At 41.8% G+C, this 24,052-nt stretch overlaps 1 protein-coding gene across 1 annotated transcript in view; it reads left to right on the top strand.

Annotated features, from left to right (window-relative positions):
- Nucleotides 1-24,052, top strand: part of ITGA9 (integrin subunit alpha 9) — a 569,728-nt gene that overhangs the window by 444,141 nt on the left and 101,535 nt on the right. The window lies entirely within an intron of this gene.

The following is a 24,052-nucleotide window of genomic DNA, read 5'->3' as shown; positions in this document are numbered from 1 at the left end:
GCAATAACAAAGAAGACCTGGACCGAACTCTAACCACCCAATCAATAAATGTAGAAAAGTCTTCAAAGTATGTAGCAGCCCATTGGAAGACATCTATCAAAGAAAAAAAAGCATCAAAATAAAAACTTAACCTGAATTCTACTCTATTCCGGATCCGATTGTGTGGGCGTCAAGGGGCGTTCGGTGTCTACACCACATCTGCGAGAATGGTGCATTACTGACATTTGCAACCCTCGGTTCATAGCGGATTAGAAAAACTTCGGGAATTTTGGGTGGCGGAGCTGCCGGGACTGGATGGAGAGGACTGGGAGGACATTTGGGACTCCCCCTTTAGACATTTGATCTCCTCAAGAGATCGGCTGATTCAATTTAAAATACTACATATATTTTATTACACCCCATATAGACTTCATAGGATTTACCCTGACTCTTCACCACAGTGCTGGCGCTGTGGAGCGGATTTGGCGGGGTACATTCATATGATTTGGGCTTGCCCCATGGTGCAACATCACTGGTCACGAGTACTCTCTTTTATTACTGAGCTGACAACGATCCCTATACCTCAGACGATGGAGATGTGTCTGCTTGGGTTAGTGGACGCTTTGGTTCCCTTGTGGGCAGTCCGCACATTACTGGGGCTGCTGCTCTTCTATGCAAGGAAACTTGTTGTGCTCCGGTGGAGGGCCCCCACGGCGGCCCTCACCCTGAGTGCATGGAAGTCATTGGTTAACCTGGCAGTACCATTGTACAAGGAAGCATATTTAATCCGGGGATGCCCTCAGAAGTTCCAGAAGGTTTGGAATATCTGGTTAGAGTCTGAGACAACGGTTGTGGAGCAAGACAACCCTGTTGGATTGTCAACCCAATCTATTTAGTAGACAACTCCTCTGGTAAGCTTTGTCTGGGGTAGCGTTTGTGCTGCCCAAGTGTCCAGTTGACGCCCACTTATAGACCTTTGTTTGTAGACTGCCTGTAGTGCATCACTAAACTTAAGTTAATTACTGGGACTTACATTACTCCTGTCACTTTTAGCAGCAAGCTATGGGGTTTGGTTGTTGTATGTTCTTTGGGTTAGGCTGATAGTTTTTAGGTGTTATGCCTTACCTGTTGTGTTGTATTGTTCGAGCCGGGGGGAATGCCCCAAGGCTCTGTTCTGTAACCTTCTCTTTTAAAACAAATAAAAAGAATTTATAAAAAAAACAAAACAAAAAAAACTTAAAGAATGAAATGATAAATGGTTAATGGGTAGTAAGCGAAAATCTTAAGAAAAGATTTCACATCTCCCTTAGCGAGAAATGTGTCCCAGCCTAAACTATACATTTTTTGCAAAACGTCTTCAAACGTAGCATAATGCACCATAGCCAATCCATCACTAATCTGATTGCTTAAAGAGGATCCCTTAGGAAAATAAGTGATGAATAAGCCTGTAAGAATGTTGATCCTTCTTGGGCACAATTCCCAATGGTGAAATTCTAAAATCCTGAAAAGGAGGGTGCAAAATGGATTCTGCCACCCTACCTTCCAGGATTTCTTCAAATATGTTATCTCTAACAATCTCAGATAATTCCAAAACAGATTTTAAATTCTTCTCAACTATACAGCCCTGGCCCTGAAAAGGAGGGAGCAAGAAACCTTCCTGAAACCCTTTAAATAGAAGCCGCGGGAGCATTTTTATTAAGTTCACTGGTGATGGAGCTTTTTGAAAATGGCTCTCGGTCTTGCTGTTGATTGCCGATTGCCATTTTTTTTAAAGCATTTGGAAATTGGATGGGCTCCCGCTCAAAATGCGCATTCATGACGAAAGTGACACACACCTGGCCATTTACACTGGGAGTCATTAAAGGCGAAACAGATTCCTTTTTGTAATTGGGTGTGGAAAATACCATGGACTGCTGTCTACCCATAAATGATGGTTGAGGCAGAAAAAGGTTAAGCCATAGACCAATGTCTTTGCAACCCCATTTTAAACTGGTGTGAACAGATAGTTTCTGCCTAAACAACTCATCATAGGCAAACCAGGATACCCCCCCAAATTTTTGTCAGCCCCCAAAATCATGTCTAAATGTTGGAATAAACCAGCACTTTTCTCAGGATGTTTTTCACAACTAATACTGCAATAAATACAATATGCCTGTAACCAGTTGTTAAGATTTCTGGCTACAGGTCTGTGTCTGTCTTCTTCATTTTTGTCATCTTTTTTATCCCCTTTGAGTAAAAATTCTTTAGAAGATGGAAGAAGAGACAATATGTCAACAAAATCACCCAGAATAACTTTTTCCTTAATATTAGAAGATAGGTGATAACCCAATGGAGATAACTCACAAGGCATGACTTCTTTTAGACACGTTTATGAAACATTATCCATGCCTTGAGCTACATCATTAACCACTTGCTTACTGGGCACTTAAACCCCCCTCAGTCCCAGACCAATTTTCAGCTTTCAGCGCTGATGCACTTTGAATGACAATTGCGCGGTCATACAACACTGTACCCAAATGAAATTTTTATCATTTTTTTCCCACAAATAGAGCTTTCTTTTGGTGGTATTTAGTTACAGCTCGGAGTTTTATTTTTTGCTAAACAAACAAAAAAAGATGCAAAAAAAAAAAAAAAAAAAATCATGTTTTAATAGTTTGTTATAAAATTTTGCAAACGGGTCATTTTTCTCCTTCATTGAAGTGCGCTGATTAGGCGGCACTGATAGGCTGCATTGGTGGGCACTGATGGGCTGCATTGGTGGGCACTGATGGGCTGCATTGGTGGGCACTGATAGGCTGCACTGGTGGGCACTGATAGGCATAGTTAAGGCGGCACTAATAGGCACAGATAAGGCGGCACCGATGGGCACAGATAAGGCGGCACTGATGGGCAAAGATGGGCACAGATAAGATGGCACGGATGGGTGGCACGGATAAGTGGCACGGATGGGTGGCACGGATGGGCACTGATAGGTACCACAGATAGATGGGACTGATGGGCACTGATAGGTGGCACTGATAGGTGGCTCTGATAGGTGGCACTGCTGGGCACTGATGGGCGGCACTGCTGGGCACTGATGGGCGGCACTGGGGTGCAGCACCTTTGAGGCAGATTTTGGGTGGCACTGTGGGTGGCACTGCTGGGTGGCACTGTGGGCACTGCTGGGTGGCACTGTGGGCACTGCTGGGTGGCACTGTGGGCACTATGGGCACTGCTGGGTGGCACTGACAGGGGGGCACTTACTTTATTTCAGGATGGCACTGCGGGTGGCAGGTGGGCACTGGCAGGGGGCAGGTGTCCGTTTAAATTGCTGGCCGTGATCGGGACTGATGTCCCGAACACGGCCGCCGGCGATCGGCTTTTTTTTTTTCTCCTCGCGCTGTCAGCGCGAGGAGGAATACTAGCCGATTACCGGCTCCGTTTTATCACATGATCAGCTGTCATTGGCTGACAGCTGATCACGTGATAAGGGGTCGGGATCGACCCCTTACACGGATCGGTGATCAGGCGAGTCTCACGGACTCGCCGATCACAGAGCGCGCCGCGCGCGCCCCTCAGGGGGCGCGCAGGCCGCTCGTAACCGGGACTACGTCAATAGACGTAGTCCCGAAAATGTGGGTCCGCGCTATTGCCGTCATTTTGCAATAGCGCGGTACCCAAGTGGTTAATAAGAGGTAACTAGGGAACATCACATTGGGAACTGGTAAAGCCAAAACTGCTACCCCAGCAGGACTGCAAGTAGCCTGTGCAGAATACATGCCATTGCTGCTAGATGGAAAAGAAGATACATTCCAAACAGAAGCAGCAGAATTAGAAACAGGCTGGGAACAAGCAACAGTATTAGTTTTTAAAGTGTCAACAACAGAAGATAATGAAGCAGAGAAGACAAAAGTTGAAATTGAGATGACTCATTATTACCTTGCATACCAGGTGAAGCAACAGCTGGGTAGCACAGAACAGGTATCTGCTGTGCCTCAGAAGGAGGAGGTGTTTGCAACAGTAGGGTCTTCTAATTGCCGCATCAGCAGCAGGTTAATATTGACTGGAGCCGAAGTAGAAGCTGAAGCGTCTCATTGCTGCGGAGACCACTTCGATGAAACCCCTCTCTGAGGCGTGTCAGATCTTCACTGACTGGGCTTGCTCCACCCCTTCCGATTAATTCTCCTCCTCCTCTGGCAAAGCTGTCTTCTTTCCTAAGAGCAGAGATGCTTGATCCTTGGCTGGGCTGTGAGGGGGAGTATCAGCGGCGCTGGGTTTGCCTCCTCTTGGCCGGATTCCCGCTCACCGCTGACCTGGCTGATGCGGCTTCCTCTTCCATGGCTTCATTGAGGGAGTCACTTCCTGTTCTGTCCGCGATTCTTTATTCCTTCACAGGACAGGGATCTCAGATCCCTTAGGCAGGATGTCTTCTGTGGCGGAGGGCGTCGCATAAATAGCAGATGTGGTGGTAAAGCTGAGGGCGGCGGAGCTGCTGGTGGACGAGCTGGAGTTGGCCGTGGCCGAAGCGGCGATGCTGGCGGAGGTGTTCTGGAAATGTAGGTAGGGAAAGGCACCTCTTCATCCAATCTTCTCCTCCTCCTTCCTCTGCTCTCTCCAGCAGGCGACGGACGAGTCTCTTCATGTCCACAAGAAACACCTGCTGTGAGCTCCAGTATTATAGCTTGTATTATAGCCCAGGGAGCCCACAAGCAGGAGATCTTAAGACTGGCAGAGTGGGACCCCGGGAGCTGCCTTATATGGGGGGACCCCCTCTAGAAGATTCCAAAAGGTCATGTGACCTGACCTTTCAGAATGTTCCTAAAGATCAGCTGACCTGAACAGGTCAGCTGACCCTATTTGACCTTTCCTGACAGGTGATTATCTGATTCAAAAAAACTAACACCACCCACCTGCCTAGAGAAAAAGGGAGCCTGGAAACGGCTCAGCTGTCACATGCCTATGAGTTCGGGGGGGGGGGGGGGTCTTGAAACCGACCCATACTTTCATTGCTGTCGGTCACTTTGTCAACTTCTTTGTTCAGATGCTTGCTGTATGAAGGTTGCTAGGGAGGGCCATCTGGGTTATACACTTTCATCAGTCCACTGGGCTTACAGATTTCCTTTTTAACAGTCAATTTTTAACATTTTAATATATAATATGTACAAGGAACCAACCAATGTGACTTTTATTAGCAATGTTACAATTATTATTTTTAAATGAGTGTTATTATGAACTTGTTCTTTATCTCATATTTTCTACATACCTTAGCAGAGATACTGCCCTAATCACAGCTGTTGATTTAATAAGAAAGTATTATATTTCTGATATGTTTCTCTTGTTAAATATATTTATTGAGTTTTCACAAGAGAAATATAATGCATGGTTACATAGCATAAATTCAGAATAGTTTACATTATAGTAGTAAAGTTAGAACTATCTTACCACAGTGTTTACTTTATATACATTGTAAATTTAATTATATACATTGTAAATTAAAGACGTAAGAAAAGAGATAGTGATCAAACAGGCAAACTAAATATCATTGCCCAGCTGTAAGATAACATGAAAAGGAGAGAAAAAAGAAAAAAAAAGTATACCTGTATTATATATTGCTTAGAAAAAAAAAGGGATAAATTCCTGGCATATCACAAGGTAATATACCAGCCTAATGAAAGAAACGCTTAAAAATCTAAAGAAAATAATAAAGAAAGGGGAAAGGAAAGGATAGAAGGAAGAAATTTCCTGAGGTGGTGTTCTGGCTCATGGTAGATATACACATTTAATTGGTAAATAATCTATATAACCTAGTGTGGTAGCATCAAAGACTGGTCAAATCAGTGGAGAAGTAGTGTTTAAACTATGGTTGCCAAATCTTGCAAAATGTATTGATCTTATTCTCTTCAATAGCTGTCATCTTAGTGTATATGAGTGCTCTGTTCATTCTGTGTTTAGCTTCGGCAACTATTAGAGTTTGGGACTTCTATTCCTTGGCAATAGTTTGTTTAGCTGCAGTGCTAAGTTGAATAAACAATTGAAATTGAGTGTGGGTAAGTGTAGCAGGCTTAATATTTAGAACTGCCATGGCAGGATCTGGAGGAATTGAGGTATCCAAAGCCATTAAAAATATGTTCTTCCAGAATTCTTTGACAACTGGACATTGCCACCATATGTGGAAATGCGTGCCTGGTGTGTCACATCCTCTAAAGCAATTAATTGGATATGTGGGGATGAATTTTGTTATTCTAGCTGGTAATAGGTACCAACGTGCTAGAACCTTATAATTTGTTTCTACAGCAAAGCAGTTTGGAGAGGACGTTTTGGTGGCTAACCAGATACTAGACCAATCTTTGATATCAAACACTCTGTTCATATCCTGTGCCCATTTAGTAGTATACAAGGGTATACAAGGGTATACAAGGGTAAAATCTCACTAGAAATCTCATTGAGTTATTGATATAAGAATGAAACGAGTCCTCTGATGTCTGATGTGTGGGTCACATATACATATCCGCTATTTTTGAGTCGTTTGGTTGAGAGATGAGCCTGTATTAAGAAATGGTTTGTAGACATCTTTATTTGTAATTAACAAATTAATTTGTAATTAACATAATATTTCTGTTCTAGGTAACCCAAAGGTTTCACATAATACAGGAAAGGTATGGATAGTGGTAGCAGAGGTTAGATTATATAAGTGAGTCAGGTTCGTAGAGGACCATGCAGAAATGATCTTGGAAATTTCCAAGCAGGATAAAAGGCTGGATTATTAAGAAATGAAAACAGGGGGATATGTGGTGATTGGAGATTATGCAAACTCTTAAATTTGTCCCAAATGGCTAATAAATGTTTTGTTATGGGATTAGAAATATGTACTCTATCAGCAGGGGAAACCATAACATATTAGCCACAGAGATAGGGTCGCTATCTACCGATTATTTAGCTACCCATAAGGGTGTTTCAATCGTAGGATGATATTTGGGAAGGAGTGCTATTTGTGCAGCGTTGAAATAAGAGGAGAATTTGGGTAATGCTAAACCACCTCTCAATTTATTGAGGTAAAGTGTGGTTTTAGGTATGCAAGGTTTAGTGATACCTCAAATAAAGGACATAACTACGTTGAGTGAGTCTTAGAAAATAAGATCATAGTGATATAGGAAGTACCCTAAATAAGTATAAAAATGCTGGCAATATTGACATCTTTATAGCATTGATCCTTCCCAACCATGACAATGGAAAAGAGGCCCATTGCTTCATAAAGCCAGAATTTTGTTTCAGTAGAAGCAGATAATTGGCTGTAAAAACATCAAGGGATATTGTGAGTTGTATTCCTAAGTATGGGAGTTGTTTTGGAACCCAGTTAAAATGTAAGGAAATTTGTGCAAGTTGAAGTTCTGATTGTGATAAGGAAATATTTAACACATTTGATTATGTTTGGTTAACATGAAGTCCTGAGATATGGGCAAAATTATCTAATGTATTGAGTTGGTTAGGGGTAGATATATGAGAATGTGATAAAAATACAAGGATATCATCTGCAAAAAGGCATAATTATGCTGGTGACCACCTAATTCGATACCTTTAATGTCAGTGTTAGTTCTAATTAGCTGTGCTAGGGGTTCTATTAATAAGGCAAAAAGTAATGGGGAAAAGGGACAACCTTGTCTAGTGCCTCTTCTGATATCAAACAATGTTGATTTGTAACCAGCATATTTAATATATGCTCTAGGATTATTATATAAAGAGGAGACCCAGGTCAGAAAATGGTTTCCAAATCCCCATTTTTGAAGGATATATTCCATATATGGCCAAGTGACAGAATCAATTGCCTTCCTTATGTCTAAGGATACAAGGCAAGCTGGGATATGCCTAGTTTTAGCTGCATGGATGAGTGCTTGCCTAATATTATCGCCTGCCTGACGCTTTGGTATAAAACCTATTTGGTCCTTATGGATTAGATAGCCGATGGTATTATTCAATCTGGTGGCCAGGACTTTAGCGAATAATTTTATATCTGAGTTCAAGAGGAATATAGGATGATAGTTAGTCCAGGAAGTGGAGTCAGAATGTGGTTTGGGGATCATGGCAATGATAGAGGTAAGGGTCTCCATTCTAAATGATTGTCCCTTAACCACTTGGGACCCGCGCTATAGCCGAATGACGGCTACAGCGCGGATCTCCTTTTCCGGGACTACGTCTATTGACGTAGTCCCGTGCACGAGCGGCCTGCGCGCCCCCTGAGGGGCGCGCACGGCGCGCTCTGTGATCGGCGAGTCTATGAGACTCACCTGATCACAGATCAGAGCAAGGGGTCGATCCCGACCCCTTATCACGTGATCAGCTGTCAGCCAATGACAGCTGATCATGTGATATAACGGAGCCGGTAATCGGAAAATCGGAAATCGGAAAAAAAAAGCCGATCACCGGCGGCCGCGATCGGGACATTAGTCCCGATCACGGCCAGCCCTGCCAGTGCCCACCTGCCCCCTCATCAATAAAGATGATACAAAAATAAGTGCCCCCCGTCAGTGCCACCCAGGAGTGCCCATAGTGCCACCCAGCAGTGCCCACAGTGCCACCCAGCAGTGCCCACAGTGCCACCCAGCAGTGCCACCCAGCAGTGCCCACAGTGCCACCCAGCAGTGCCCACAGTGCCACCCAGCAGTGCCCACAATCTGCCTCAACAAAGGTGCTGCACCCCAGTGCCACATATCCGTGCCCATCAGTGTCATCTACCAGTGCCCATCAGTGCCCAGAAGTGCCGCTGGGCAGAGCAAGGGGTCGATCCCGACCCCTTATCACGTGATCAGCTGTCAGTCAATGACAGCTGATCATGTGATATTACGGAGCCGGTAATCGGCTATTATTCCTCCTCGCGCTGACAGCGCGAGGAGAAAAAAAAAAGCCGATCACCGGCGGCCGTGATCGGGACATCAGTCCCGATCACGGCCAGCCCTGCCAGTGCCCACCTGCCCCCTACCAGTGCCCACCTGCCCCCTCATCAATAAAGATGATACAAAAATAAGTGCCCCCCGTCAGTGCCACCCAGCAGTGCCCATAGTGCCACCCAGCAGTGCCACCCAGCAGTGCCCACAGAGCCACCCAGCAGTGCCACCCAGCAGTGCCCACAGTGCCACCCAGCAGTGCCCACAATCTGCCTCAACAAAGGTGATGCACCCCAGTGCCACATATCCGTGCCCATCAGTGTCATCTACCAGTGCCCATCAGTGCCCAGCAGTGCCGCCCATCAGTGCCCAGCAGTGCCCAGCAGTGTCACCTATCAGAGCCACCTATCAGTGCCACCTATCAGTGCCCATCAGTCCCATCTATCAGTGGTACCTATCAGTGCCCCTTAGTGCCACCCATCCGTGCCACCCATCTGTGCCACCCATCTGTGCCATCTTATCTGTGCCCATCTTTGCCCATCAGTGCCGCCTTATCTGTGCCCATCGGTGCCGCCTTATCTGTGCCTATTAGTGCCGCCTTAACTATGCCTATCAGTGCCCACCAGTGCAGCCTATCTGTTTGCTAAATTTTATAACAAACTATTAAACATGATTTTTTTTTTTGCATCTTTTTTTGTTTGTTTAGCAAAAAAGAAAACTCCCAGCTGTAATTAAATACCACCAAAAGAAAACTCTATTTGTGGGAAAAAATGATAAAAATTTCATTTGGGTACAGTGTTGTATGCCCGCGCAATTGTCATTCAAAGTGCATCAGCGCTGAAAGCTGAAAATTGGTCTGGGACTGAGGGGGGTTTAAGTGCCCAGTAAGCAAGTGGTTAAAGCAGGTTAAGGTTATAAAAAAATTCATAAGCTTTGAACATCTCACAGAGCACTGTTCAATCCATCATCTGAAAATGGAAAGAGTATGGCACAACTACTGCACCTACCGAAACATGGCTGTCCCCCTAAACTGACAGGACAGGGAGGGGAGAGCATTAATCAGAGAAGCAGCCAAGAGGACCATGGTAACTCTGGAGGAGCTGCAGAGATCCACAGCTCTGCTGGGAGAATCTATCCACAGGACAACTATTAATCGTGCACTCCACAAATCTAGTCTTTATGGAAGAGTGAGAAGAAGAAAGCCATTGTTTAAAGAAAGCCATAAGAAGTCCAGTTTGCAGTTTTTGAGAAGCCACGTGGGGGAAACAACAAATATGTTGAAGAAGGTGCTCTGCTCAGAGGAGCCCAAAATTTTACTTTTTGTCCTAAAAGCAAAATGCTATGTTTGGTGGAAAAATAACACTGCACATCACCCTGAACACACCATTGAAACATGGTAGTGACAGCATCATGTTGAGGGATGCTTTTCTTTAGCAGGGAGAGGAAAGCTGGTCAGTGTTGATGGGAAGATGGATGGAGGCAAATACAGGGTAATCTTGGAAGAAAACCTGTTAGAATCTGCAAAAGACTTGAGACTGGGGTGGAGGTTCAGATCAAGATGTTAAAGTTATTAGTGGCAGTCGGGGAAGACTGAAAAGTCTGGTGACAGTCATTAAAGGTAGATTCCAGCTTCGCAAACGGATTTTGCGTTTTCTTTTAAGCGCAGAAGCTTGTTGTAATAATCTACCCCGATAACAGTTTTGTGTGCTTCCCATAACGTAAGGGCAGAGACATCCCCTGTATCATCGGAGAGTGCTTTCTCAATCTCAATACGATGAGAAGGATGTGTCAAGATAAATTCATTTATACACCAAGTGGTGTTGTGTGATCTAGGAACTGTGGAAGCAATGGTAGTGAATACTGCGCAATGGTTTGTCTATGGAAGGGGAACAATTTTGGATGAAATGATTTCCGGCAACATACTAGATGGAATAATGATATGATCTATCCATGAAAAGAGTTATTTGGATAGGAATAGTGAGTGAAACGTCTACTGGTAGGATTAATTTCTCGCCAGGTATCTACCAAGCCATGTGTAGTAAGTAAATGTTGAAAAGATAGGTTTATTTTACCTGTACTAATTATACCGTTACATGACCATATCCACTGTCACTACCGAATAAATTGAAATAGTGGCAGTGGGCCCCTCTGAAAGAAATAAGTCCTTATGTCACTCCTCAGAGTCTACAAGGCCGAAGCCGTAGCTAACATATAGTCAGAAAAAAAGAAAGAAAAAATACTTTTCCCCTGCTATTGTGTCCCGCTTTTAACTCGCGTACCAACACCAGGAAAAAAGAAAAGTAGCTACCTTAGGTTTCGGTGAACACATAGGACATATGATTAATATCAAAAATATTTTTATTTCTTTCTATACATAAAACAATAAACCTTAATTGAATTGCATCAATCGATCCTAGATGTGCACACAACATTAACCAAAGATGACTCAAAGATCATCCTTATCTGCACAGTTCATACACCTTGACTTTCAACAAACAAAACCAGACATACTCATACATGCAACAATAAAACAGATAGAGGCGCCTCCTATGGCCATACATGTGGCGATATACCGAGTATGATCAAATTGTACCAATATTACGCTTCTATTAGGAAGCATGAGATAAAAATCTCTTGGAAATCTGCACATGTATGGTCATCAAAGTAGCAGTAATTGGAAATGGGGATAATTATGACCAGACAATGGTCCTAATCTCTCATTAGTACCTCCATCAAACCTACATAGCAATTCTCTTTAGTTGAAATAGGAATATCACAGGCTCGTGATTATAAAAATCTCATGAAGATCTCTGTTAGTTCAGTCAATTATTATAACTCTGAGTCTCCTTCTACTTAATCACTTGTAGCAGAGTGTAGCAAACCTGAACCCGACATTTAATTATATGAAGCCTTCACTTTCACTTTCAGTCCTTTGCAAGCAGCGGCATAAATGACAGTCAATACTGAAAATGTAACAGTCAGTGGCAGTGAATTGATTATATTCAAACTCAGTCGTATTTAAAGTGCACTATTTGTCACACATGTCAGACTTTCCTATGATACTGTGACTGTTTGAAAGTTCCATATATTCAGCGGTTCCATAAAAGATGTCTTGCACCAAAAATGAATGATTCTCAGACACACTGGTTTACCATACCCTGGGGATTTCACTCAGATTTGCTGTCTCAATATATATGAGATTCTCAGGCGGCCGTTCGTTCATCAGACAAGCTGAATACTTGGATGCAATCTTTCTCCACAAACGATTTTAGTCACTCAAAAGTCCAATAAATGTGTATAGGATCTTTCACCACTTGTTTTATAACATCCAAGTCTCACCACCTCTGTTATACTGAATCCACTCCAGGGTCTTTTGCAATCACCTGCGCCAGAAGCCTTTCAAACATGTGTCCGTTCAGATGCTCACTCATTCAGATATTCCATATTTCTGATCCAAACTGCTAATACTTTGATTCATGCCCAGAAGGGAGCCTACTATCCACACAAACGTCAACGCGTTTTGCAATGTGGCGTCACATAGCTTCAACTGGATGTTTTACCTGTAGTTGGTCCTGAAGGAGATTTATCCAAAATAGGAAAATAGTTGCATTAGAATCCCCACACAGAACAACTGTACTAAAGTTATGAACCTCTATAACTTGAAGAAGATGAGATAAAAAAGCCGTTGGGCGTTTGTTGGGGGCGTAGTAGGATACAATTGTAAATAGAATTGTCAGAAATAAAACCTGTTAGAAGTATGTATCGTCCCTCAGGGTCTGTTAATTTTGATACTAGATTAAACAGAGTGGAACGACGAAAACCTATTAGCCCCCGTGCACACGGTCGGAGATTCCGACAACCAAATCAGTTATTCCGACGGATTAATTCCGGACGAGGTCCGGAAGTGATGTTGCATACACACGGTCGGACTCAGTTGTCGGAAAATCCAATTGTACATAACGTGATGGCGTTATTTTGTTACGACGGGACTACGTTCAGGCTAGGAGCCAATAGCTTTGGTCTAGGAATTTGATCTGAGCATGCGTGGCACTTTGTCCGTCGGAGTAGGCTACACATGATTGAAGTATGTCCGATTGGAGCATTTTGTTGGAAAATTTTACCGGCAAGTTGGAAAAGTTGGTCCGATGCAGACCACACACAGTCGGAATATCCGACAAAACGGTCCGATAGGAAACATTCCGTCGGAATCTCCGACCGTGTGTACAAGGGCTAAGGGTTCCACGCTGTTTGACCGTGGCATTTGCAGTATAGAATTGTGTATAAGGCCGCGTACACACGCGCGGACTGTTCGCCCAACTTTGTCCGTCCAACAGTTTCGGCAAACAGTCCGCTCAAAATTAGCATGGACGGACATGCCCACACACGACGAACGAACAGTTTGCTGAAACCGTGCGCGATGACGTGAACGGCACGTACGACGGGACGAAAAATACGACGTCCTATACACTGCATTATAACTTTCGGCGTGTAAATCCTTTCTGAGCATGCGCGGAACTTAGTTTGACGAACAAGCCTACACACGGGCGGACTGTTCGCTCAAACAAGGTTTCAGCGGACAGTTTTACGGAATTTCCGAAAAACCTTGTTCGTCAAACTGTCCGCTGAAACTGTCCGCTGAAAGCCCACACACGAGCGGACTGTCCGCCCAAACACTGTTCAGCGGACAAAGTTGGGCGAACAGTCCGCCCGTGTGTACGCGGCCTAAGACGTTGAAAGAAATGTACGATAAACCTTATCATTGAAATGGGTTTCCTGCAAACATATAATATGAGCTTTCTTACATGCAAAAGAGCGTAATGCCTTGGTTTGTTTATGTGGAATATTAAACCCTTATACATTTAATGACAGGACATTTATAGGAGCCATAAACCAACTAGGATGAACATTATATCATAACAAGTAATGTACTTACCGAGAACCAGAACCACCAACCGGAGAGTCAAAAGGTAATAGTAAAAGAAAAAAAAACAATCAAACTAACTTAATATGAAAACAATGTATCAGTATATTGAGACTGAACAATAGCTTATGGGAGCATCTCAGGGGAGTATTTAGAACTCCCTAAGAGGATCCGGGCCCACCAACTGAGTCCCCCAAAATAATGGCAGGAGTTATTAGGTGGTATGGAGGGCAGCAAGAAGTTCCTAAGGGAAGAAAAACACTGGAGAACTACATGGCTATCATGGAAATGTAGAGCAATGGCACGACCATCCACCTATCCCCACATGGCAGGGTGCTAGGTGTTATCCTGGACTCTGAACTCTCCTTTCAGCCCCACAACCAATCACTTTCCAAAACTTGCCGCCTCAACCTCCGAAACATCTCTAAACTACATCCCTTTCTAACCAATGAAACCACAAAGCACCTGATTCACTCCCTGGTTATCTCTCGCCTTGACTACTGCAACTCCCTCCTCATTGGCTTACCTTTAAATAGACTATCCCCCCTTCAGTCCATCATGAATGCTGCTGCCAGACTCATCCACCTTACAAACCGCACAGTGTCTGCTACCCCTCTCTGCCAATCCCCCCATTGGCTGCCACTTGCCCAACTAATTAAGTTCAAAATACTAACACTTAATTACAAAGCCATCCACAACTCTGCCCCCAGCTACATCACTGGCCTAGTCTCAAAATACCAACCTAATCGCCCACTTTGTTCCTCCCAACACCTCCTGCTCTCTAGCTCCCTCATCACCTCCTCCCATATCCGCCTCTGGGACTTCTCCCAAGCCTCGCCCATCCTCTGGAACTCCCTTCCCCAATCTGTCAGAATGTCTCCATATTTATCCACTTTTAGGCGATCCCTGAAAACTTTCCTCTTCAGAGAAGCCTATCCTGCCTCCATCTAGCAACTGCACTATTTTCTCCATTAGCTCATCCCCCACAGCTATTACCCTTTTGTATAACTTGACCCTCCCCCCTAGATTGTAAGCTCTAACGAGCAGGGCCCTCTGATTCCCCCTGTCTTGAATTGTATTGTATTGTAATTTCTACCCTAATATTGTAAAGCACTGCGTAAACTGCCGGCGCTATATAAATCCTATATAATAATAATAATAATAATAATTTATTTTAAAAAAGGGGAGAGTAGAGAAAAAAAAGATCAAAAATTGTTATAACTTTAACAGAACCATGTTGCCAAAGCTCATTTCAGTCATGAACATGGCCAATTTAGTAACTCAACCAGCATGAGGAACTAGGAGCCTGTAATGAGAGAAGGTAACTAGTTTAAACTAATATATCAGTCCATTGAATCCTCATTGTTGGGTGGTTTATGTTCATATCATCCACGCTTATGAAGATTTTGATGTGAAGAGGAGATAGAGCTGGATCCTGCATCTTTATTTTGCTGTGGAGATCGAGAGGCTGAACGTCTGCGAGACTGCTCTTTAGGCAAGGCTGCATCAGCCAAGTCCATTTCAATTGGAGCCAACTGTAGGTCCTCTGAAGAGTGACAGATATATTTAGTTTCCAGGTGGATGATTAAGAGACAAAAAGGAAACCCCCAATGGTAAGTAATTTGGTTTTGCTGAAGCACTTGCAGTTGAGGCTTGAGCGCACGTCTCTTAGCCACCGTAAGTGGGGACTAATCAATGAAGAGCTGATAGACATAGCCCTGAAAGCTGAGGGATTCTCTTCCTCTGTCAGCTGTTAACAGCTGTTCTTTGGTTCTGTAGTAGTGCAATTTAGCTATTGTGTCTCTAGGAGGACCATTGGTTTTGTGTTGTGCTAAAGCTCTATGCACTCTATCCATTTTAAGTCTATCAATAGGAGTACCAGGTATTAATTCCTGAAAAAGCGCCGTGGTAGTAGCCTGCAAGTCCAGAACATATTCAGGGATTACTCTAATTCGCAGATTTGATAGGCGGTCCCTATTCTCTTGGTCCTCTAAGCATGACTGTAGTGTGAGGTTTTCATAAGCTCAGATGTGTAATGCTGTGTATGATTATCAATTTCGTCCATTCTCAATTCCAAGTCTGCAGTTCTCTGACCCAGCTCTCTTATTTATTTTGTTCATTTGTCTGTTATATGTTCAGAAGTCTTCTGGAGAGCTTTCTGAAGGATATGCAATTTTTTTTAAACATGTCAGGTTGTATTGCTACTTGTAAGTCACCAGTGTCATTGTCATGCCTCATACACATGATCAGACTTTAAACAAACTTTCCCATGGATTTCTGTACAAAGGGAGTTGACCTTAACTTGTTAAGCATACACACGGCAGGACTTTTTCATAGCCATCAGCTTGTGTGCTCCTTCTTTGGTTTATCTGCTATAGTTTATATAGCGGATGGTACTTAGTTATCTTCTGTTTTGAGCTGTTTGCACCGCCGCTGGGACCTGTAGTCCTCTAGTGGGAACTCCAGAGGAGCACAGCTCTAAGGAGACATTACCGTCACTTCAGGCTGCCGCGCATGTGCCCCTATTTCTGATATTTTTATGTCTTGTTACTAATGGTCTTGCCCTAAAAAGTCAGCACAAATCATTATTTTATTTGAAATACAGAAAAAAACTTATTGATGGTATTAATAAAGTGGCTGGAACAGCACAGTGGCTTTTTGGGTAGCACTTGCCTTGCAGCAATAGGAACCTTGGTTCAAATCCTGGCCAGGACATACCATGGAGTTTGCTTGTCCTCTTTGTGCTTGTGCAGGTTTCCTCCTCACTCCACAGAGAAGCTGGTATGTTATGTGGCTCCTATCCATATTGGTCCAAGTATGTGTGTGCATGCATATATGCATGTGAGATAAGAATAGGTTGCAGAGTCATGGAGGTAGGGACTGATGTATAGTATATAAAGTGCTGCATAAATTGCCAGCGCTATATGCATGCCTGTAAAAAATAAAAACATAATAAGGGTAATTGTATGTTAATTGGTGATGTGTTAAGTAGGAAATAAGGCCAGCAATTTACAAGGCTGATTAAGGGGTACAACCCTGAAATGTGTCCCTAGCTGCCAGCATACAGCAAGCGGTCTGATGGTAGGGATGGATGGAGAGGCCAACAAAAAGAGTGAACAGGACTTGATGAGCTGTGTGTCTGCCTCTCATCCCAGTCCAAGTCCATATTGTACTGCTCGGTACACACTGAGCAAATAGCATTCAGGCGCCTAAATTTAGTTAAGCTGTTTAAATAGTTTTTTTTAAAGCTTACTAAACTAAAACTTTACACTGTGCTAGTGCGTGAGAAAGGAGATTCTGAGAGGAAAGGAGGGGGTTCAAAACATGGAACACCATAACCATGAATTACCTCAATATCCCCCAGCAAAGTGACGGACTATCTTGATACCAGATTATAAAAAACGTATAAATTTATTCTTAAATACAATTTAAAAGTTTTTTTGAAAAAAAGGAAAACAAATACATAAGGAATTTCAATTAATACAAAGTATAACTATGACATGGATATGTATGTTACGGCGATATTGTGTATCCAGTTCGGTCTTTGTATTCTACTAGTTTCGCGACTGATTCTGTCGCTTCTTCAGGAGACCTTGTTTGTCTGAAATTGAACATATCATGTCAAAACATTTATTCTTATTACATAGTTTAACATAGTTCAAAAAACATTTGGTGTATTACTTTACAAAAAGTGTTGGAGAGTAGGCAGCTCACCACTATGGACACATCAAGTCGCAGAAAGCCCTTGGAGTTTAGGGCAGTCCCCGCCAACCAGGCTTTGACAACCCTTGGGGCGGACACGGGAGGTGTTAAGAGTCAGCTAGAAAATAATCAAAAGTGAAGGGTATTTTATTCATGAATTGCCACAGGAGTAATAGCTATTTTTTACTGGAAAAGTGTCCAGTAGGCATGTACGCACAGATAGTATTTCTATCCAAATAACTGTTAGGTAGGATCAACATACCGGTATATCCAAAGGTTTTTCAAACAACACTGCATAGGTGGGGGTACCCCAGATCGGCAGGAATATAAGTGGAGTAAAGGTAGTAAAAACCAATGGGAAGTCCTGTCCTTCAATCAATTCAGGATGGAGACTGCATTGATAGCAACCAGGTGGATCCTGACAGAAATATACAGCCATAGATAGTATTACTATAAATGAGTAATCTGGGTCAAGCTAAGTAAAGAAAATTAGCCAGATGGTTTAAATAGAGGGACATTACCGGTTAATCTAATCCCTTCGTTCCGGATCTCTCCAATACATGAAAGCGTGTTTTCTCTCATTTTTGCTTGTTGTCTTGTATAATGGAGTAACCAGCATATATGACTATGGAACACTCATGCAGACGATGGAGTGTGGGAGGGAACTCCCAGGGGCTGTATCTATGGCTGTATATTTCTGTCAGGATCCACCTGGTTGCTATCAATGCAGTCTCCATCCTGAATTGATTGAAGGACAGGACTTCCCATTGGTTTTTACTACCTTTACTCCACTTATATTCCTGCCGATCTGGGGTACCCCCACCTATGCAGTGTTGTTTGAAAAACCTTTGGATATACCGGTATGTTGATCCTACCTAACAGTTATTTGGATAGAAATACTATCTGTGCGTACATGCCTACTGGACACTTTTCCAGTAAAAAATAGCTATTACTCCTGTGGCAATTCATGAATAAAATACCCTTCACTTTTGATTATTTTCTAGCTGACTCTTAACACCTCCCGTGTCCGCCCCAAGGGTGGTCAAAACCTGGTTGGCGGGGACTGCCCTAAACTCCAAGGGCTTTCTGCGACTTGATGTGTCCATAGTGGTGAGCTGCCTACTCTCCAACACTTTTTGTAAAGTAATACACCAAATGTTTTTTGAACTATGTTAAACTATGTAATAAGAATAAATGTTTTGACATGATATGTTCAATTTCAGACAAACAAGGTCTCCTGAAGAAGCGACAGAATCAGTCGCGAAACTAGTAGAATACAAAGACCGAACTGGATACACAATATCGCCGTAACATACATATCCATGTCATAGTTATACTTTGTATTAATTGAAATTCCTTATGTATTTGTTTTCCTTTTTTTCAAAAAAACTTTTAAATTGTATTTAAGAATAAATTTATACGTTTTTTATAATCTGGTATCAAGATAGTCCGTCACTTTGCTGGGGGATATTGAGGTAATTCATGGTTATGGTGTTCCATGTTTTGAACCCCGTCCTTTCCTCTCAGAATCTCCTTTCTCTATGACTAATTTATAAGGATGAGGATACCGTATATTTGGATATATTCCTTCTATAATTCTTGAGGCACAACAATATAATTACTGTGCTAGTGCGTGTTGGTGTCCTTTTAGCTCTGTTGTCAGCAGCTTTTGAGCAGCTCTGGGTACTAAAACCTGGTGTTTTGCCAGTGCCTCTAACGTAAATTTTAACATGGGTAGGAGAAAACACGTTGCTTCTATTGGCATAGTGTACCTCTTGAAAACGGCACTTTAACACATACTTGTAACTTTCCACTGACCCCCACAGCACTGCCTGATAGCCAGGGGTTACAGTAGGCTGAATGGGTTTCCTCTTCAAAAACATGTAACCACAGAAATAAACAGTAAGTATTATCACATGAGAGAAATTGGATTTGCAATCTGGCTTGCAGGCCATACAACAAGCCTGGAACCCAAATACATTTCAAACAATGTCAAAGTAAAACCAACTCATGCAATAAAGAAAACATCATTCTTGTTGAGAAAAAAGCTGTTTCTTCTGGGTGATCAATGTACACTGCAAGGATTCATTGTAATCACTTGGTATACCGTCAGTGTTCTGATGAGAAAAGCTGAAGGCTTGGCATCCCTTTGTAAGTATTTAACCCTTTGGGAGTATCTCGTTAAAAATGAAAATCCTATTGCAGAGGATGCCTAAAATATTACTTATATCTTAGTGCAGACTTCTTGGAAAATCTGTGAGCCATCACACAAGCAGGGAATGACAATTCTGGGGCGTTCTGTACACTGACTGTCACCAGCATTTTTAGGACTCCCTAATTGGCTGTACAATCTGACACCACACTCTCTGTAATGCAAAACTGGGAATTGGAACTCACTGGCTGCCACCTATTAGAAGCTGAAAAGGAGTGAGTGTCCATTTCACGTAATCAGTCAATAGCCCTACAAGACCAGTTGAAGATGGTCGATGTTTGCTGTTTGCCAGGCTCTTCATAAAGATAAGTTAATATGGGCCATCTGCTGTCCACTGTTCCTCCTCTCCCCTGAAGCTGGGACTGGGAGCCAATCATGTGACTGGACTGAAGCCATCTTATGGCCTGCACACATGATCAGAAAATTGTTATGAAAAATACCGCCTTCGCAGTGATCGTATGATAATCTGATAGTACACAGCTTTTGAGAGCCAATCATTATATTATTCGATGGAATAAGCACAAAAATTTTTTTTGTATGATACCAGATCGAACGATTTTTGTTTAATTGGTACAGATGTCATTCGAAATACAATACAAATACACTACAACACATAACATCACTTATAAATTTTTATTCTGTAATACGAAAATTTTCGTAACTTTAGTAAGCTCTTCATTTTCAATATGAGATTAGCATACAAAAAAAAAAAAACAGACAATCATTTGTCCAATAATCTCATTGTGTGTACCAGGCATTCGATTAGGTAAGTATAAGCATCTTTCCTTCACAGGATATTTAGTATAGGGCTTAGAATTAGAGTGGGAGTAGGTTTAAGCTTAGTTAGGTTTTGACCTGACTTCCACTTTAGAATTAAAACGGCATCACTTTATTAACATCATATCATTATTTACATATTCACTACTTTAGTTAATCAACCACTATCAGTTTAGGTTGGAATCAGGGAAAATATTATGCTATCAATAAGCATAACATGTTCTGGCAATTTCATGCAACCTACCATGAGCAGCTAAAATAGTGGTTGTAGGTTGTTTTAATCCTTTTGGACATTTCTAAAATTGAAACCTGCTTCAACATGGTTATAATTGGTAGAAAATTACTGTGTATGCCAGTATTAAAGCACTGTCACCTTATTTAATTATTTTATGTGTAGTACTGACAGCAGATATATATGCTACCCTTCGCAGTATTTCCATTTAATGATTTATTACTGTAAAGGCCAGAATCAATTACATATGAGCATTCCTGATTCAGTACAAGAATGTAAACACAAGGTTTTGCCCATAAAAATAAAAGTGGAATGTACCAGCAAAGAGTTTAACATGCTAGCCATTACATGTAAGACATATGATGCCTCCTGTGTCTTAAATATTTTTCTGTGCTGTTTTAACTTCTGCGTAACATGGAAGATTCCCTGGCTCGCAGAGGTAGAAATAATTCAATATGTGAAAGTCTAAAGTCCAAAATCAAAATTTCACATTTATATGTCATGCAAGCCTTTTCTTATACTAGCAAATATCCAAGCGTTATTATTCATATACATCTACCATAAAATGATATTTTGGAAAACATAAATATATGTGTAAATGTGGACCTTGCAAATTTAGGTGTCAGTCCTGTGTTGTTAACCCTCTGTATTATTATTTAGCTTTGTATTTTATTTCTAGGTTCACATGACATCTTCCAATGTATGGATCTCAGTTCTATAACTTGACTTAGCATCTCATGTAGCATCCCCTGTAGATTTTGTAAGTTTGCCCACTTACAAAGAAATGATAGGTCTATAATCTTTATTGTAGGTGTATTTTAAATGATTAAGACAGAATATCAACCAAAAATCCAGAAAAAACATGATACAAATGTTATAAATGGAGTTGCAGTTCAGTGAGTACAATAATTCTGGCTCCCACAGACTGGTTACAGTATGTGCTCATGTGGTACACAGATTAGTCCTGTCAAATTAAGAAGGTGCGTCTAAAGCCTCATACACACGATCAGACTTTGTACAAGCTTTCCAGTGGATTTTTGTACAAAGGGCATCGGCCGTGAACTTGTATTGCATCCACACGGCAGGACTTTTTCAACCAACTTTCACCAAATCATGTGGTTTTTCTGCTCTTTACCGTCAACTTCTGTATTGTTGTCTGATCTTTTGCATTGGTTCTGAGCATGCATTTTTGTACTTTATACAAAAGTCCTATGGTTTTCTGTACACACAATCGGACTTTGCTCCATCAGACTTTTGTTTCTGGAAAGTTTGTCCGTTCGCACAGCCAACAAAAGTCTGATGAAAACCGTAAAGGTTTGTCCTTTGGAGCGTACACACGGTCGGATGTTGCCTTAAAACAGCTTGTTGTCAAAAAGTCAGATCGTGTGTATGGGTCTTAACAACAACTAGTTATGTGCATAAGAGACACCTGTCCACAGAATTTTTTTCTTCCATTCAAAACACACTATTATGGGTGTAATGGAAATTTGAAGGTTCTGTATATAATTGTATTCTATTTTATATGTATTGCACAATGCCCTCACTGTGCACACGGCACTAACAATGTTTTCAGTACACGTTTTGCATTCTTTCAAGTCCTGATTAGAATTAGCCTGCCTATGTAACGCCCATTGTTACCATAAACGTACAATTGTAATATTAATGTGATACCTACGTAATCATGTGTATAAAAACCTTCAAATGCGTAATAATAAAGGAGAACGGTTATTTGGAAAGATGCTGAGCGTATCTTTTGTGTCTGTTCCCTACTCCAGTAGTTATTAATTTGGAACCACTAATCAATATGAGGATAGGAGTTGCCTATCATCAAAATATAAATTTCATGGGCAAGACCGAAGAAAAGTCAAAGCACATCAGGGACAAGATTGTAGATCTGCACAAGGCTGGATTAGGCTACAAGACCATCATCAAGAAGCTTGGTGAGAAGGAGACACCTGTTTGAGCGATTATTCGCAAGTTAAAGAAATACAAAATAAAATCAATCGCCCTTGGTCTTGAGCTCCATGCAGGATGTCGCAGTATGTGGTAAGGTTGATCATGAGAAAAGTGAGGTATCAGCACAGAACTACATGGGAGGAGCTTGTGAATGATTTCAAGGCAGTTGGGACCACAGTCACCGAACAAACCATTGGTAATACAATACGCCGCCATAAATCCTGCAGCGTCGGCAAGGCCCCCCTCCCCAAGAAGGCACGTGTATAGGCCCATTTGAAGTTTGCCAATAAACATCTAGATGATTCAGAGAAGGATTGAGAGAAAATGCTGTGGTCAGATGAGACCAAAATTGAGTCTTTGGCATCAACTGACTCGTCGTGTTTGGAGGAAGAAAAATGCTGACTATGACACTAAGAACACCATCCCTACAGTCAAGCACGAAGGTGAAAACATTATGCTTTGGGGCTGTTTCTCTATTAAAGGTACAGGCTGACTTGCCGCATTGAAGGGCCAATGGACAGGGCCATGCATTGTAAAATCTTGGATGAGAGCCTTCTTTCCTCAGCCAGAACACTGAAGATGGGTTGTGGATGAGTCTTCCTGCATGACAATGACCCAAAACATACTGCTAAGGCAGCAAAGGAGTGGCTCAAGAAGAAGCACATTAAAGTCATGGAGTGGCATAGCCAGACTTTAGACCTTAATCCTATAGAAAATGTATTGAGGGAGCAAGAGACAGCCATGAAACCTTAAGGGTTTAGAGAAGATCTGTAAAGAAGAGTGGATCAAACTTCCACCTGGTAACAAACTACAAGATATATCTTACCCCTGTGCTTACCAAATAGGGTTTCTCCACCAAGTACTAAGTAATGTTTTGCTTGGGGATCAAATACTTATTTTACTCACTAAACTGCATCTCAATTTATAACATTTGTATCACGTTTTTTTTTAATGGATTTTTGGTTGATAATCTGTCTCTATCATTAAAAATGATAGAGCCTTCATTTCTTTGTAAGTGGGCAAACTTACAAAAGTTGCAGGGGATCAAATAATTATTTTCCCTACTGTATATATAAATATGATTGTTCACCATAACAATTGCTTGAATTTAAGGATCAGGATCTGAAAGCTAATGCAATTTAACCAAACTGGTCTTTTTTATTGTGTTAAATAATAATTTTTAATCAACTGTTTTCAAGTGATCATTTAAAATGAGAAAATCTATGATTGCTAGTTTATCATCTGGTGTATGGCCAACACAAAACAGAATGCAAGATTATTAAGTATAGTTAGAATGGAATTTGTTGTGAGAGTGAATGTGTTCCATACTGAAAATTATAACTTAAAGTTAAGACTTTAGCTCAGTACTCATCACATATGTAACATACATGAATTTCTTCAAAGTTTATTCAAAA

This window comes from Lithobates pipiens, unplaced genomic scaffold (genome assembly GCF_037356315.1).
Source record: "Lithobates pipiens isolate NorthernLeopardFrog02 unplaced genomic scaffold, aLitPip1_a1.2 Scaffold_19, whole genome shotgun sequence".
Lineage (NCBI taxonomy): Eukaryota > Metazoa > Chordata > Amphibia > Anura > Ranidae > Lithobates > Lithobates pipiens.
This window is presented reverse-complemented; position numbering and strand designations above follow the sequence as displayed.